Genomic DNA, 16,902 nt, shown 5'->3' on the forward strand with positions numbered 1-16,902 from the left:
ACTACATAAAATTTGTAGAAGGTAGAAATGATTCTATCATAAGATAACTGGTTGTTGCTGAGAATGCAATTTGTGACCATGAATTATAGTAAGGCCAATTAACTCTTTCAAAAATAAGACTCCAAACTCTGGACTCACCATTCGTTCACGCAGTTAAGAACCATTTTTTGAACATCTACAATGTATTAGGTACTAGGCTAGAATCAGGCTCAGGGGGATCCAAAGATGATTGTTAACACCTTGGAGGACAGAGGCGTGTAAATCCATAATTAAAATTCAGCATGTCAAATGCCGTAACTGAAGTATAAGTAGAGATACTAGATAGTTATGCTACAGGAATACAAAGGACTAACTGCTGGGAGAGTCAGAAAAGATTTCACAGGGGAGGTGAGATTTTGAACTGAATCTTAAAGAATGAGTTGCAATTTGCCATGTTAAGAACATAGTCAAATGATTTTCTAAGTTTTATCAACTCTAGTATTACCAAATGAGGGTGATGAGTAAGGCTGACAAGAAAAAATATAAATGTAAGAGCTAAGTTTTCGTAGGATTCTTATTCCCAACAAAGTCAGAAGGTAGAAATAGCCAAACTACATGGGAATCTCCAATGCAACTAGAATCCAAAATCTTTGGATTGTACCTGCGAAACACGATGTTAGCATTTAAAGTCTTATTACGTTGAGATATTAGATTGTTAGAAGACCTTTCTGGGAACATTAAAAAACAACTCTTAAATTCTTTAGAACCAAACCTCAAAAATCAAATTTGCATTAGGAGGAAGCCTTCCTTAACACTTCGCTTTTGAGTCCACTGTCGTCCTCCAAGCTTCTTGGCACACTGCATTTATCTTTATGGTAGCATGCCCTTTATTATTATTTCATGCCCTTTATTATTGTTATCCATTTACCTGATGCTTCCCCCTCTAAACTATTAACTTCTTAAGGGCAGGATATGTGGTTTTAATTTCTGGATTTACAACATAGGAGGAATTTGATTACTGTTAACTGAATGAATGACCAAACAAAATAGCAAAGGAATGGACAGATTGAATACTATGGAACCGAGGTATTTATGAATACTATGGAACCTAGGCAAAAGAAGATAAACCTTAAAATCCTCTGACTGGGAGATAAGACATACACACAGGACAGTCATCAAGAAGGTATAAGAGAAATTGTTAGCTGTATGGTTCCACACTCAGACAAACAGGATTTGGCAAATGGAGACACTACAGCTCAACTGAATGGTCAAAAAGCAGAGATGTTTCAGTATGGAGCTAATGAAGCAGAAGCTGCTCTGGACCCCTTATTTTCACAGGGCCCAAGCCCTAAGGGGGTATACTAACTCTGTATCCAAATGATCTTTTTGTTGTTGTTGCAATGTATTTTCCTTTCTTTTTTTATTGTGGCAAAATACATATAACATAAAATTAACAACTTAACCAGTGTATAGTTCAGTAGTGTTTCATATATTCACTTAACAGACCTCCAGAATTTTTTCATCTTGCAAATCTGAAATTCTGAACTCATTAAACAACTTCCCTTTTTCCCCTCCCCCATCCAGCCCCTGGCAACCACCATTCTTTCTGTTTACATAAATTTTACTACTTTACATACCTCATATTAAGTAGAATAATACTGAATTTATCTTTTAGCGACTGGCTTATTTCACTTAGCATAAAAGGTTCATCCATGTTGTGACATGTGACAGGATTTGCTTCCTTTTATGACTGAATAATATCCTATTGTATGTTTAGACCACATTTTATTTATCCATTCATCTGCTGATAGACGCGTGGATTGCTTCTACCTCTTAGCGATTGTGATAGTGCTCTATGATTACTGGTGTACAAATATTTCTTCAAGACTCTGCTTTCAATTATTTTGGATACATAGCCAGAAGAGGGATTCCTGGATCATGTGGCAGTTCTATTTTTAACTTTTTGAGGAACCTCCATACTGTTTTCCATAGCAGTTACACCATTTGATAATTCCAACAGTGCACAAAGATTCCAATTTCTGCACATCCTTGTCAACACTTGTTATTTTCTGGTTTGGGGTTGGGTTTTTGTTGTTTGGTTGATAATAGCCATCCTAATGGGAATGAAGTGATACCTCCTTGTGGTTTTGATTCATATTTCTTTGATGATTAGTGATGTTGAACATCTTTTCATATGTTGCTGGCCATTTACATAACAACTTTGGAGAAAGGTCTGTTCAAATCTTTCACCCATTTTTTAATCAGGTTATTTGATTTTTTTGTAGTTGAGTTCTAGTTCTTTATATATTCTGGATATTAATCTTTTATCAGATATTTGGATTTGCAAGTATTTTTTCCCAATCTGTAGGCTGCCTTTCCTTCCATGAATTATGTCCTTTGATACACAAAAATTTTTAAGTTTGATATACTCGCATTTGTCTGTTTTTGCTTCTTTTGCGTATATTTTTGGTGTCGTATCAAAGAAGCCACAGCAAAGTCGTCACGAAACTTGTCTCCTATATTTTTTTCGAGGAGCTTTAGGTCTTAAGACAAGGTCTTTAATCCATTTTGAGTTAATTTTTATATATGGTATAAAACAAGAAACCAACTTCCTTCTTTGGGAAGTGGGGATCCAGTGTTCCCAACATCTTTCCATCTCAAATTTCCTCCCATCATTATTCCCCCCATCAGTAGAGTGAGAATGGCTGAAGGCATTTTGGGGATCCCTAAGGGGAAAGTTAAATTGGTAATATATTTATTTTGAATTTGGAGGAATATATTTATGTGGTTCTCAGTCACTTTCATGTATAACCGAGTTACTGTTAACCATCCTGTGTACAAAGATGTTATGGGCCAACTCACTCTGTATCATGACAGAAATGTGCAAGGCCAGATGATATCATGATATAAAGGTGTCAACTCAAAGGATACTCCAGGGTAATCAAGAAAAAAATGAAGCTGTTGAACCACTGTGTTATATACTTGAAACCAATATCAGATTGTATATCCACTATATTTCAATAAAAAAAAGAAAAATGAAACCTTGCAAATAAAAGATACTTGATAGTTTTCCCAGAGTTAATAACAATCTTACAACTTTATACGATGCTACTAATAACAAGTTGTGAGGCTGAAAGGAGCTTCTCTAATCTGTCATCAAAAAAAGCCATATTTTGATCAACCGTGCTATGAAGAACACTGAATAATCTATTCTCTTTTTAGAAAGTATCACAGAATTGTTACAATACGAAGGGGTAATCGAAGAGCAGACAGCCAAAAAAATGTAGGGAAAAAAGTTTCACAGTGAAGTGTTAGCGAATTAATATAAATATTATATTATTTTTCTGAATATTGAACTTGCCAATTTTTAAAAAGTTGCCATTTTTGTGACTTCTTTCCTCATTGTAAATAAATATTCACTTTTGTACCTAATTTGTATTTGAAATTAACCTTCTTTTTCTTAAAGAGCATTCCCACAAAACCTCAATTTGCTCCTGGTCAGAAAGAAGGGCCTCTGCCTGAACAAAGACCTGTAATAGGGAAGGAAGCCAGGTGTGCATGAAGACTTTAAGGAAAGCCCCTGGGCAGGAACAGGAGCAGAAGCAGGAAAATCCTTTCAACAGTAGAGAAAAGAGGCCTAAGTAAGCCAATGGCATCTTATTGAGACCCTCAGAAGCAAAGAAAAGTTCAGACTTGAATAGAAAAGCATTTTCTGCAAAATTATAATCATCAACTGGCTTACAGGTAGGGAAGCTTAAAGAGAAGAGGAATGATAAAATCAGACCTGCTGGAACACACCTGAATATAAAATCAAACATGACATGTTATGAATTCAGTTTCCTTCTAATAATAAATAATATAGTAACAATAAAATAATAACAAAATATTCTATATTCTAGAGTTAGGATTTTTAATAACCTTGCCTCATATTTTCAAAGTATGTGGAACAGGGATCCTTAACAGGCAATGTGAATCTATTGACATTTTCACTTGTTCAATATATATTTATGATGCAGGGACAAAGCTGACAGTCTCTACCCTTACAGAGATGAAGATCTGGCATAAATCCCTAACCTGAACTCTCATGCCTGCTATAATGTTGTGCCTCCTCTTTCCTTCACTCTCCCCTCTACTTCAGCACAAACTTTGTTCACAGAGATTTCCAGCAAGAAGGACAGCCTAGGCAGAGTGCCCAGGACAGAATTTGTGTCCATACCCTCTAGTGATCATAAAAATTGGGGGAAATAAACCTTAGCTTCTCTTCATGATACCACTGGAGATTCTTGCAGCTGAGTATCTGTATCTTCAACTATCATTTTACTACATGGTAACATCTCCTCTCCCCAACCAAAAAAAGCGCCTTAAAACGCCAATCTCAAGGAACTACACAAATGTATCTTGTCTTTCAAGAGCTGTTTTTCCATAAAGGCGTATTATTTGTCCAGGAGCAAAATACAGGCTAATAAATAAGACTTTTATTAAATTAACTGCAGTTTCCTGAGAGTTGCATGATCTACCCTATTCATGGTTGTTTAAAGTTACCACCTTAACCTGTAAGTAGTAGCTACCCACAGTTTGCAGTCATTTTCAATTATGAAACACATGTCTCCTGAAGTTATTCTTACTGTAATTAATCCATGATCCAAATAGCCAAGAAAAAGTTCATAAAATATAATTTAAAACCTATTTATTATGGTTCTGAGACTCTTGGGGGAAAAAGATATTTTCAGAGAATTACTTCCTTTAAATAACTTCAATGCAATTAGAAAATTTATTAGCAACTGAAGGTTTCCCAAAGACCTAGAACAAAATGTTTATGGCTAAAAACTCCTAGCACCCAAAATTCCATGACCAAAACTATCATTTAATGAACCTCTGTGACATTTAAAAAATACCAGTTAGCTTGAAAATAAAATATATTTCCTTTCTCTCAAAAATAATCTGAAAATATTATAGAAATCCAACTATTCTTCTGATGTCCAACTTACTGCTGTGTAATAGAGACTGAGTTTACAGAGAGTTCAATTTAGTACTTCTTAGTAAGTTTATTTCAACATGTACATATTTTAATGGTTCAAAGGTAAAAAAAACTGGTGGAGGACAGATGGTAGAATATAGAAAATAAACAGTTAAAAACAACAACAACAACCTTTCCTATGGTCAAATACCAAGGTTTGTGTTTTAAAGATAATTATCTATAAAAGAAGTGACTTGAAAATATTTTCATTTTTTTCTGTACTTAGGAAATGCTGTAAAGCTGCCCAAACTTTTTCAACAGGCACCCAAAAGATTGGTTCCCAAAGAGCTCAGTGTTAAGTTGGGTGGTCAAATATGAAACAAAGAATATCCTAATAAGAGGAATCCTCACTGTAGAGATTTGAGAATAATAAATTTTTTAAAATTGCACTGCAGTATAGGATCAACCCAAGAAAGAGACCTATAGGTTAATGAGCTAGAGTAGGAGCAAAACTAAAGCTAAGGTAAGGACAAACTGTTAGAACTTACAAAAGGTCTGCAAAATTGATAACTCAGAAAAATGAAAAAGGCTTTTTCTAACTAGACATTTGTGTATTAGTAAGAAGAGAATTTACTCAAGACATCAGAGTTAAGACATTTGAAAACAGCACCTCATGTGCAAAGTCATATTGTACCAACTGGGGTATGGAGAGCAGTGTGGACAACACAAATTACATTCTTCTCTTGGAATCAATATGAAACTGTCTTCAACACTTTGATTTCCTTCTGGGTCTCACACACAAGCTCTGAACAGATTCTCCCTTAGAAAGGGAAATAAAAAAAGATGGCATCTCGAGGAAACAGAAATATAGAAATTGATAGAATTAACTCTACCAACAATCCCACAAAGGGGACACTGTCTACAAAACACATTCTGAAATGAGGTGTCTTTTTGTATTTAAAATTTTTTTTTTTTTTTTTTAATAATTATTTTTTATTGAAGGGTAGTTGACACACAGTATTACATTACATGAGTTTCAAGTGTACAACACAGTGGTAGAACATTTATATACATAATTCTAGGTTCCAGCTATCACCCTACCAGGCTGTTACAATATCTTGACTATATTCCTTATGCTATACCTTACATCCCGGTTACTAATTTCTTTTACCATTGGAAGTCTGTCCTTTTTTTTTTTTTTTTGTGAGGGCATCTCTCCTATTCATTGATCAAATGGTTGTTAACAACAATAAAATTCTGTATAGGGGAGTCAATGCTCAATGCACAATCATTAATCCACCCCAAGCCTAATTTTCGTCAGTCTCCAATCTTCTGAGGCATAACGAACAAGTTCTTACATGGAGAACAAATTCTTACATAATGAATAAGTTACATAGTGAACAGTACAAGGGCAGTCATCACAGAAACTTTCGGTTTTGCTCATGCATTATGAACTCTAAACAGTCAGTTCAAATATGAATACTCATTTGGTTTTTATACTTGATTTATATGTGGATACCACATTTCTCTCTTTATTATTATTATTTTTAATAAAATGCTGAAGTGGTAGGTAGATACAAGATAAAGGTAGAAAACATAGTTTAGTGTTGTAAGAGAGCACATGTAGATGATCAGGTGTGTGCCTGTAGACTATGTGTTAATCCAAGCTAGACCAGGGCAATAAAACATCCACGTATGCAGAAGATTTCTCTCAGAACGGGGGGGTGAGGTTCTTAGCCTCACCTCTGTTGATCCCCAATTAAAATTTTAATATACTTTATTTAATACAACATATACAAAGATTATCACTCCAACATAAAATCAGTATAAGAGGAAGGAGCCAAGATAGCAGCATGGGTAGGACAGCAGAAATCTCCTCCCAAAAACATAAATAATTTGAAAATACAACAAATACAACTATCCCTAAAAGAGAGACCAGAAGACACAGGACAACAGCCAGGCTACATCTACACCTGCAAGAACCCAGCGCCTTGTGAAGGGGGTAAGATACAAGCCGCAGCCCAGCGGGACCCAAGCGCCCTCACCCCAGCTCCTGGCGGGAGGAGAGGAGTCAGAGTGGGGAGGGAGAGGGAGCCCAGGACTGCTAAACACCCAGCCCCAGCCATCCACACCAGAGCGCAGACACACAGTGCGTGAGTGGGGTGCTGGAAACTAGGGAAACAGGACAGTAAGACCTGTGCGCGGGTCCCTACAGCCGGTACCCAGGGGACAAAGAAAAGCGAGTGCTTTGTGAAAGTCTTAAAGGGACAGGGACTCCACAGCTGGACGGAAATATTCCGGCACACTCAGCCCAGCAGCTGGGAATCCCCGGGAACTCCGGGTGCACTAACCCCAGGGCGGCAGTGCAGCTTGGAGGCCCCTCTCTGCAATAAACAGCCTTCCGCCCGTTCTCCCTCTGGTGTGGCCCTGCCATAGCGGAGCAAAAGCCTGAGAGCAGCCACGCCCACAGCAACCACAGAGCTTAACTCCACAGCGGCTGGGCAAGAATCCCAGGAAAGAAAGGCCAGGAGCAAGTGGAAAGGGACTTGGTTCTTCCAGCTGACAAACGCGCCAACTGCCTATGACTACCTCTATTGCCATGAAAAGGCAGAAGAATTTGATACAGACCAGACCAGACTAACCCAGACACTCTCCCCTGAGAAGGAATATGAGGAGAAAGATTTAAACAATCTTCCTGAAAAAGAATTCAAAATAAAGATCATAACCATGCTGATGGACTTGCAGAGAAATATGCAAGAGCTAAGGAGGGAGAACACAGAAATAAAACAGTCTCTGGAAGGACTTAAAAGCAGAATGGATGAGATGAAAGAGGCCATTAATGGAATAGAAATCAGAGAACAGGAACGCACAGAAGCTGACGCAGAGAGAGATAAAAGGATCTCCAGGAATGAAACAATATTAAGAGAACCGTGTGACCAATCCAAAAGGAACAATATCCGCATTATAGGGGTACCAGAAGAAGAAGAAGAGAGAAAAATGGATAGAAAGTGTCTTTGAAGAAATAATTGCTGAAAACTTCCCCAAATTGGGGGAGGAAATAGCCTCTCAGACAACGGAAGCACACAGAACTCCCAACAGAAGGGACCCAAGGATGACAACACCAAGACACATAATTAAAATGGCAAAGATCAAAGACAAGGACCGAGTATTAAAGGCAGCCGGAGAGAGAAAAATGTCACCTACAAAGGAAAACCCATCAGGTTATCATCAGATTTCTCAACAGAAACCTTACAGGCCAGAAGAGAATGGCATGATATATTTAACGCAATGAAACAGAAGGGCCTTGAAGCAAGGATACTGTATCCAGCACAATTATCATTTAAATATGAAGGACAGATTAAACAATTCCCAGACAAGCAAAAGTTGAGGGAATTTGCCTCCCACAAACCACTTCTACAGGGTATTTTAGAGGGACTGCTCTAGATGGAAGCACTCTTAAGGCTAAACAGATGTCACCAGAGAAAATAAAATCAGAGCAAAGAAAGCGGAACAATCAAATACTAAATAATAGCAAAAAAATAAAATCAACTACCCACAAAAGCAGTCAAAGGAAACACAAAAGAGCACACACACACACAAAAAGAAACACCTAACATACAAAGAATGGAGGAGGAGGAATAAGAAGGGAGAGAAATAAAGAATCATCAGACTGTGTTTATAAAAGCTCAATAAGTGAGTTAAGTTAGACAGTAAGATAGTAAAGAAGCTAACCTTGAACCTTTGGTAACCACGAACCTAAAGCCTGCAATGGCAGTAAGTACATATCTTTCAATAATTACTCTAAATGTAAATGGACTGAATGCACCAATCAAAAGACATAGAGTAATAGAATGGATAAAAAAGCAAGACCCATCTATATGCTGCTTACAAGAGACTCACTTCAAACCCAAAGACATGCACAGACTAAAAGTCAAGGGATGGAAAAAGATATTTCATGCACACAACAAAGAGAAAAAAGCAGGTGTTGCAGTACTAGTATCAGACAAAATAAGACTTCAAAACAAAGGAAGTCACAAGAGATAAAGAGGGACATTACATACTGATCAAGGGCTCAGTCCAACAAGGATATAACCATTATAAATATATATGCACCCAACACAGGAGCACCTACAAATGTGAAAAAAATAGTAACAGAATTAAAGGAGGAAATAGAATGCAATGCATTTATTTTAGGAGACTTCAACACACCACTCACTCCAAAGGACAGAGTCACAAGACAGACAATAAGTAAGGACACAGACGCACTGAACAACACACCAGAACAGATGGACCTAGTAGACATCTATAGAACTCTACATCCAAAAGCAACAGGATACACATTCTTCTCAAGGGCACATGGAACATTCTCCAGAATAGACCACATACTAGGCCACAAAAAGAGCCTCAGTAAATTCCAAAAGATTGAAATCCTACCAACCAACTTTTCAGACCACAAAGGTATAAAACTAGAAATAAATTGTACAAAGAAAGCAAAAAGGCTCACAAACACATGGAGGCTTAACAACATGCTCCTAAATAATCAATGGATCAACGACCAAATCAAAATAGAGATCAAGCAATATATGGAAACAAATGACAACAACAACACAAAGCCCCAACTTCTGTGGGATGCAGAGAAAGCAGTTTTAAGAGGAAAGTATATAGCAATCCAGGCATATTTAAAGAAGGAAGAACAATCCCAAATGAATAGTCTAACGTCACAATTATCGAAATTGGAAAAAAGAAGAACAAATGAGGCCTAAAGTCAGCAGAAGGAGGGACATAATAAAGATCAGAGAAGAAATCAATAAAATTGAGAAGAATAAAACAACAGAAAAAAATCAATGAAACCAAGAGCTGGTTCTTTGAGAAAATAAACAAAATAGATAAGCCCCTAGCCAGATTTATAAAAAGAAAAAAGAGAATCTTTGTACACACATGTACAAAATCAGAAATGAGAAAGGAAAAATCACAACGGACTCCACAGAAATACAAAGAATTACTAGAGAATACTACAAAAAACTATATGCTAACAAGCTGGAAAACTTAGAATGGACAACTTCCTAGAAAAATACAACCTTCCAAGACTGACCAAGGAAGAAACAGAAAGTCTACACAGACCAATTACCAGCAAAGAAATTGAAGCAGTAATCAAAAAACTACCAAAGAGCAAAACTTCTGGGCCAGATGGATTTACTGTGGAGTTTTATCAAACATTCAGAGAAGACATAATACCCATTCTCCTTAAAGTTTTCCAAAAAACAGAAGAAGAGGGAATACTTCCAGACTCATTCTATGAAGCCAGCATCACCCTAATACCAAAACCAGGCAAAGACCCCATGAAAAAAGAAAATTACAGGCCAATATCCCTGATGAACACAGATGCAAAAATACTCAACAAAATATTAGCAAACCGAATTCAAAAGTACATCAAGAGGATCATACATCATGATCAAGTGGGATTCATCTCAGGGATGCAAGGATGGTACAACATTTGAAAATCCATCAACATCATCCACCACATCAACATAAAGAAGGACAAAAATCACAAGATCATCTCCATAGATGCTGAAAAAGCATTCGACAAAATTCAACATCCATTCATGATAAAAACTCTCAGCAAAATGGGTATAGAGGGCAAGTACCTCAACATAATAAAGGCCATATATGACAAACCCACAGCCAACATCATACTTAACAGCGAGAAGCTGAAAGCTTTTCACCTAAGGTCGGTAACAAGACAGGGATGCCCACTCTCCCCACTGTTATTCAACATAGTACTGGAGGTTCTAGCCATGGCAATTAGACAAAACAAAGAAATACAAGCCATCCAGATTGGTAAAGAAGAAGTCAAACTGTCACTATTTGCAGATGACATGATATTGTACATAAAAACCCTAGACTCCACTCCAAAACTACTAGAACTGATATCGGAATACAGCAAAGTTGCAGGATACAAAATTAATACATAGAAATCTGAGGCTTTCCTATACACTAACAATGAACTAATAGAAAGAATAACCAGGAAAACAATTCCATTCACAATTGCATAAAAAAAAATGAAATACCTAGGAATAAACCTAACCAAGGAAGTAAAAGACTTATACCCTGAAAACTACAAGACACTCATGAGAGAAATTAAAGACAACACTAACAAATGGAAATTCATTCCATGCTCTTGGGTAGGAAAAATTAATATTGTCAAAATGGCCATCCTGCCTAAAGCAATCTACAGATTCAATGCAATCCGTATCAAAATACCGACAGCATTCTTCAACAAACTGGAACAAATCGTTCTAAAATTCATATGGAACCACAAAAGACCCCAAATAGCCAAAGCAATCCTGAGAAGGAAGAATAAAGCAGGGGGGATCTCGCTTTCCAACTTCAAGCTCTACTATAAAGCCACAGTAATCAACACAATTTGGTACTGGCACAAGAACAGAGCTATAGACCAGTGGAACAGAATTGAGTCTCCAGACATTAATCCAAACATACATGGTCAATTAATATATGATAAAGGAGCCATGGATATACAATGGGGAAATGACAGCCTCTTCAACAGCTGGTGTTGGCAAAACTGGACAGCTACATGTAAGAGAATGAAACTGGATCACTGTCTAACCCCATATACAAAAGTAAATTCAAAATGGATAAAAGGCCTAAATGTACGCCATGAAACCATAAGTCTCTTAGAAAAAAACATAGGCAAAGATCTCTTGGACATAAACATGAGCAACTTCTTCATGAACATATCTCCCCAGGCAAGGGAAACAAAAGCAAAAATGAACAAGTGTGACTATATCAAGCTGAAAAGCTTCTGTACAGCAAAGGACACCATCAATAGAACAAAAAGGTATCCTACAGTATGGGAGAATATATTCATAAATGACAGATCCAATAAAGGGGTGATATCCAAAATATATAAAGAGCTCACGCACCTCAACAAACAAAAAGCGAACAATCCAATTAAAAAATGGGCAGAGGAGCTGAACAGACACTTCTCCAAAGAAGAAATTCAGATGGCCAACAGACACATGAAAAGATGCTCCACATTGCTAATCATCATAGAAATACAAATTAAAACCATAATGAGATATCACCTCACACCAGTAAGGATCACCACCATCCAAAAGACAAACAACAACAAATGTTGGTGAGGTTGTGGAGAAAGGTGAACCCTCCTACACTGCTGGTGGGAATGTAAATTAATTCAACCATTGTGGAAAGCAGTATGGAGGTTCCTCAGAAAGCTCAAAATAGAAATACCATTTGACCCAGGAGTCCCACTTGTAGGAATTTACCCTAAGAATGCAGCATCCCAATTTGAAAAAGACAGATGCACCCTTATGTTTATTGCAGCACTATTTACAGTAGCCAAGAAATGGAAGCAACCTAAGTGTCCATCAGTAGATGAATGGATAAAGAAGATGTGGTACATACACACTATGGAATATTATTCAGTCATAAGAAGAAAACAAATCCTACCATTTGCAACAACATGGATGGAGCTAGAGGGTATTATGCTCAGTGAAATAAGCAGGCAGAGAAAGACAAGTACCAAATGATTTCACTCATATGTGGAATATAAGAACAAAGGAAAAACTGAAGGAACAAACAGCAGCAGAATCACAGAACCCAAGAATGGACTAACAGTTACCAAAGGGAAAGGGACTGAGGAGGATGGGTGGGAAGGGAGGGAGAAGTGGGGGGGAAGAAGAAAAGGGGCCTTACGATTAGCATGTATAATGTGGAGGGAACACGGGAGGGCTGCGCAACACAGAGAAGACAAGTAGTGATTTTACAGCATCTTACTACGCTGATGGACAGTGACTAATGGGGTATGTGGGGGAGACTTGGTGAAGGGGGGAGTCTAGTAAACATAATGTTACTCATGTAATTGTAGATTAATGATACCAAAATTAAAAAAAAATCAATATAAAAGTTACTAACTTTACATTTTTTGGTACTATGTCAAAAACCACTGTATTTTGCATTTAAAGCACATTTCAATTTGATGGCTAATTTTTTTATTGTGGTAAAAAACACATAACATTACATTTATCATCTTTACCATTTTTAAGTGTAAAGTTCAATCGTGTTAAGTATGTTCTTACTGTTTTGCGACAGATCTCTACAACTTTTTTCATCTCCTAAAACGGAAACTCTATGCCCAGTAAACACTAATTCTTCTCCTCCCTCCCTCTAGCCCATGGCAATCACCTTCCTACTTTCTGTTTCTATGATTTTGAGTACTTTAGACTTCAGATGAGTAGAATCATATATCATATAGTATTTGTCCTTTTGTGATTGGCTTATTTTGGTTGGTCTAATATTAGCCCTTTGGATTCATCCATGTTGTAGCACGTGACAAGATTTCCTTCTTTTTTAAGACTTCATAGTATTCCATCTTATGTCTATATTACATTTTCTTTAACCATTTATCTGTCAACGAACATGTAGGTTGCTCCCCCTATTTGCTATTGTGACTAATGCTGTAATGGACATGGTGTGCAAATATCTTTGTCCTGCTTTGAGGGATTTGTTTTTAATGATCTTTCATAAAAAGAACTAAAAAATTTAAGAAAATTCAATCAACAAAAATTTACTAGAAAAATTGAATTGTTTTAGTAGGTCAAAGACAAATATCTTTTGAAAATGTGAATCAATTTCAGCATGGAGATTTAAAGGTTAGACTTGTGTGTAAGTTAGAATTTTTTTTTTAAGTTAGAAATGAAAAAGTGGCCAAACTCATCTTTTCAATACACCAAAACTGGTATTTAGTTGCAAAACAATTTACAACAAATGATCTGCCCACAAACATCTAGACCATCACTAAATCATATCATAAATAAATATATCATTAATAAATATATCATAAATGAGGCCAAATCCAAAGCCTGTCTGGATGGAAACATTTTATCTTTAATGAGTTTTCAGTAAGCATGGACAAACGCAATCCATAACCAAGTATCTGTTTATGCTGCTTTTTGAAAAGCTTTAGTAGTTTTTTATTTACCCCTGTATTAAATACATTATGTGATTAATGCTGTGTGAGTTTCATGTAGTAATTATATGGCAATAAACTTATCTTGTCTGATCAGCTACAGTAGCTCATAAAGTGAATATCCTTAGAAAAAAAGATTATATTAAATATACTAACAATAAATAAACCTCATTAAAAAACAACAATAGTGAATAATATACCTAAAGTATTTAAAGCCATACACTCTACTAAATCTTATTAAGACATACATCAGAATTCAGCACAACTCATCTAAATATTAAGTTTAGCAAATATATTTCTCAATATCAAAAATTATTTTTTCAAGACAACTTTCCACATGCATAGCTACCTTTATCTGACTATTACTAGAACCTAGTTCCACTGAAATAAGCGCCATAGAAATAAAATAAAATTTTCAAGACTTCTACAATCTATGGTAAAATGTTAAAAGAAGACACAAGGGAAGTGGCACAGATCAGCTAACAAAAATAAGTGTAGTCCTAATCTTTACAAGAATTTGCTCTGTGGCCTTGCACAAGTTAAATTATCCCTGTACTCCACCTGCCTCATAAGTGAAATAGGTTTCATACAAGCTACTACCAATGAATAAGAGCCACTTTGGAAACCAATTTGGAAAAAAATTAAGCTAGATCTCTGCCTCCCACCATACATAAAAGTGAGTACCAGTTTAATTGAAGGTCTACATGTAAAAAATAACCAAGAAACGAATATATTTTATTATGTCAGAGTAAGGAAGACTTCTCTAAGCAAACACAAAACACAGAAAACATAAAGGCCCATCAATTTTACCACATAAAAATCTAAAAGGTTTATGAGTATGAAAGATAACCCAATGTTAAAAGATATAAGGATTGGGAGAAAATATTTAAAACATCTTAATAGACAAGGGTTAATATCTCCGCCTTATAAAGGGCTCCATAAATCTATTAAAACCAACAATCCAATAGAAAAATGGAAATTATATGTAAATAGGTGACACATGAAATTTAAAAAAATCAATGGCCAGTAAGCTAGCAAAGGGTACTCCATCTCATTATAATGTAAGCAGAAAAGTGCCAACTAAAACAATAAAATAAAAATATTAGAGTGGCAAAAAGTTAACGATAAATTATTTTGTTGTCGTGAAAGGTGGGGAGAAATGGGCACTCTCATAAACCTGTTGACGGAAACGGATGCTGGTATAGCAATTTGATAGCAGCTATTTCCATGTACAGAACACATGCCCATTAACCAAACAGCTCCACCTCTAGAAATCTACCTGTGAATGAAGATACATGAATATGGATCAATAAAATATTATTTGCAGTAATCAAAGATGTGATGACCATCAAAATCTCTCTCAGAGAAGAATGACCATAATATATCCATTCAACATAATGTTTTGCAGATATTTAGAAGAATGACATACTTGGCAAAAGAGGTCAGATTAAAAAAGCAAGTCTCAGAAGAATTATGTAGGGAAAAAAATCTATTTAGTTGTTATTTTAAAATATACAGAAAATGTTTAGGAAGATTAGAAGGGGAAGAAGAGTGAGACAAGAATCTCACTTTACTTTCTAGATCTACATTTACTGTTTGAATATTTTCTGACAATAAAATGTATTACTTTTATAATTAAAAAAATAAACGAATGAATGGAAATTTCACATTCAATTGCTAAGTCATTCAGCAATGTGTCACTTCCAGGATCTAGAGTGTAGTATTCAGTTCCTAGATCCTACTATCCAGGATTCAATTCTCCTTTGCCAACTGCAGATCTGAGATTTAAAAAATTTTTATTTTAAATCTTTTTTATTTTTGTTACCTCCAACAAAAGAACATGGCACGTCTCCTCCCCAGTCCCACAGAAGAGGTGGGCAGGTCCATGGGAGGAGTGCTCAGTGAGAAAATTCGTTTCTGCTTTATCCTTTCCATATATGACAGCAGACCCAGTCCAGGAAACAAAAACAAAAACAAAAACAAAACAGGATTCATCTGTGAAAAGGCAATATGAGACTTGAGAAAACAAAGCAAAGGAGACGTTAAGGACACAACACAGGAAGTTTCAGGCCCACTTGGGGCTGTTTGAAGCTCTATGAAAGAAATGTCATTTGTATAACATAAAACTTGTGGGAGAATCTGCCCTAGCAATGTTTCCTGAATACCTAACAAAGCTGACTCAAGATAGGGGTTACTGAAGCAGGTTTTTAAAGATAAAGACTGGTTTGTTTGGGAAATGGATAGCCTCTAGAGAACAGAACTTTCATCTGTGTTTTAAAAACAGGCTTAATACCATTACATTATTTCCCCCAACTCCCTCTTATCCACAAGACTTTGATCTTGACAACCACAATACTTTTCTGGAACATAGGCCCCAAGGTTGGCAAAGTATTTGGCTTCAAGAGATATTTTAAAATCAGAAAGATCCAGGTTCAATCCTAATTTCCATTTCAAGATGCACTACCATGAGCAAGTTACCTACCATGATCACTGTGTAAAATGGAGACACTGTAATGAGTAGAAATAACCCATAGAGCATCTAAGCAAAGTACTCTGTGCATGGATAACCCTCGTCAAATGAGAACTTTGATTTTTATATTATGAGACCTTTGGCCAGAGTGTAGGGATTAGTGGTGGGCAAAAGGGCAGAAAGAAACACCTGAAGTGCCTGTGTAATTCCACTGGGACTAGACATTGGGCATTCTAATTTGCTAAAGATGAATCAATTCCATCAGCCCTTGCAGAATGGAAATGCATTTGACAGAATAAAAGTTAGGATTTTTATTGTAAGCTATTTTTAAAATTGCCTAGTTAGCAAATTAAACCAGTTATAAAAATATCCTGGTTTCCATTCACAACAAATATAAGACAAGCATTCTCCTTTAATGAACCTGGCCTCATGGCAATATAGCATATTCTGCATAATTCATTCCTAGGGGTTTTGGACACATAATTTTCA

General features: G+C 36.2%; 1 protein-coding gene across 3 annotated transcripts in view; it reads right to left on the minus strand.

Moving 5' to 3' along the window:
* TNRC6B (trinucleotide repeat containing adaptor 6B) overlaps nt 1–16,902 on the minus strand; it is a 282,415-nt gene that overhangs the window by 137,291 nt on the left and 128,222 nt on the right. The gene's annotated exons all lie outside the window — the stretch shown is intronic.

Source organism: Manis pentadactyla, chromosome 10 (assembly GCF_030020395.1).
Source record: "Manis pentadactyla isolate mManPen7 chromosome 10, mManPen7.hap1, whole genome shotgun sequence".
In the NCBI taxonomy this organism is placed as follows: domain Eukaryota; kingdom Metazoa; phylum Chordata; class Mammalia; order Pholidota; family Manidae; genus Manis; species Manis pentadactyla.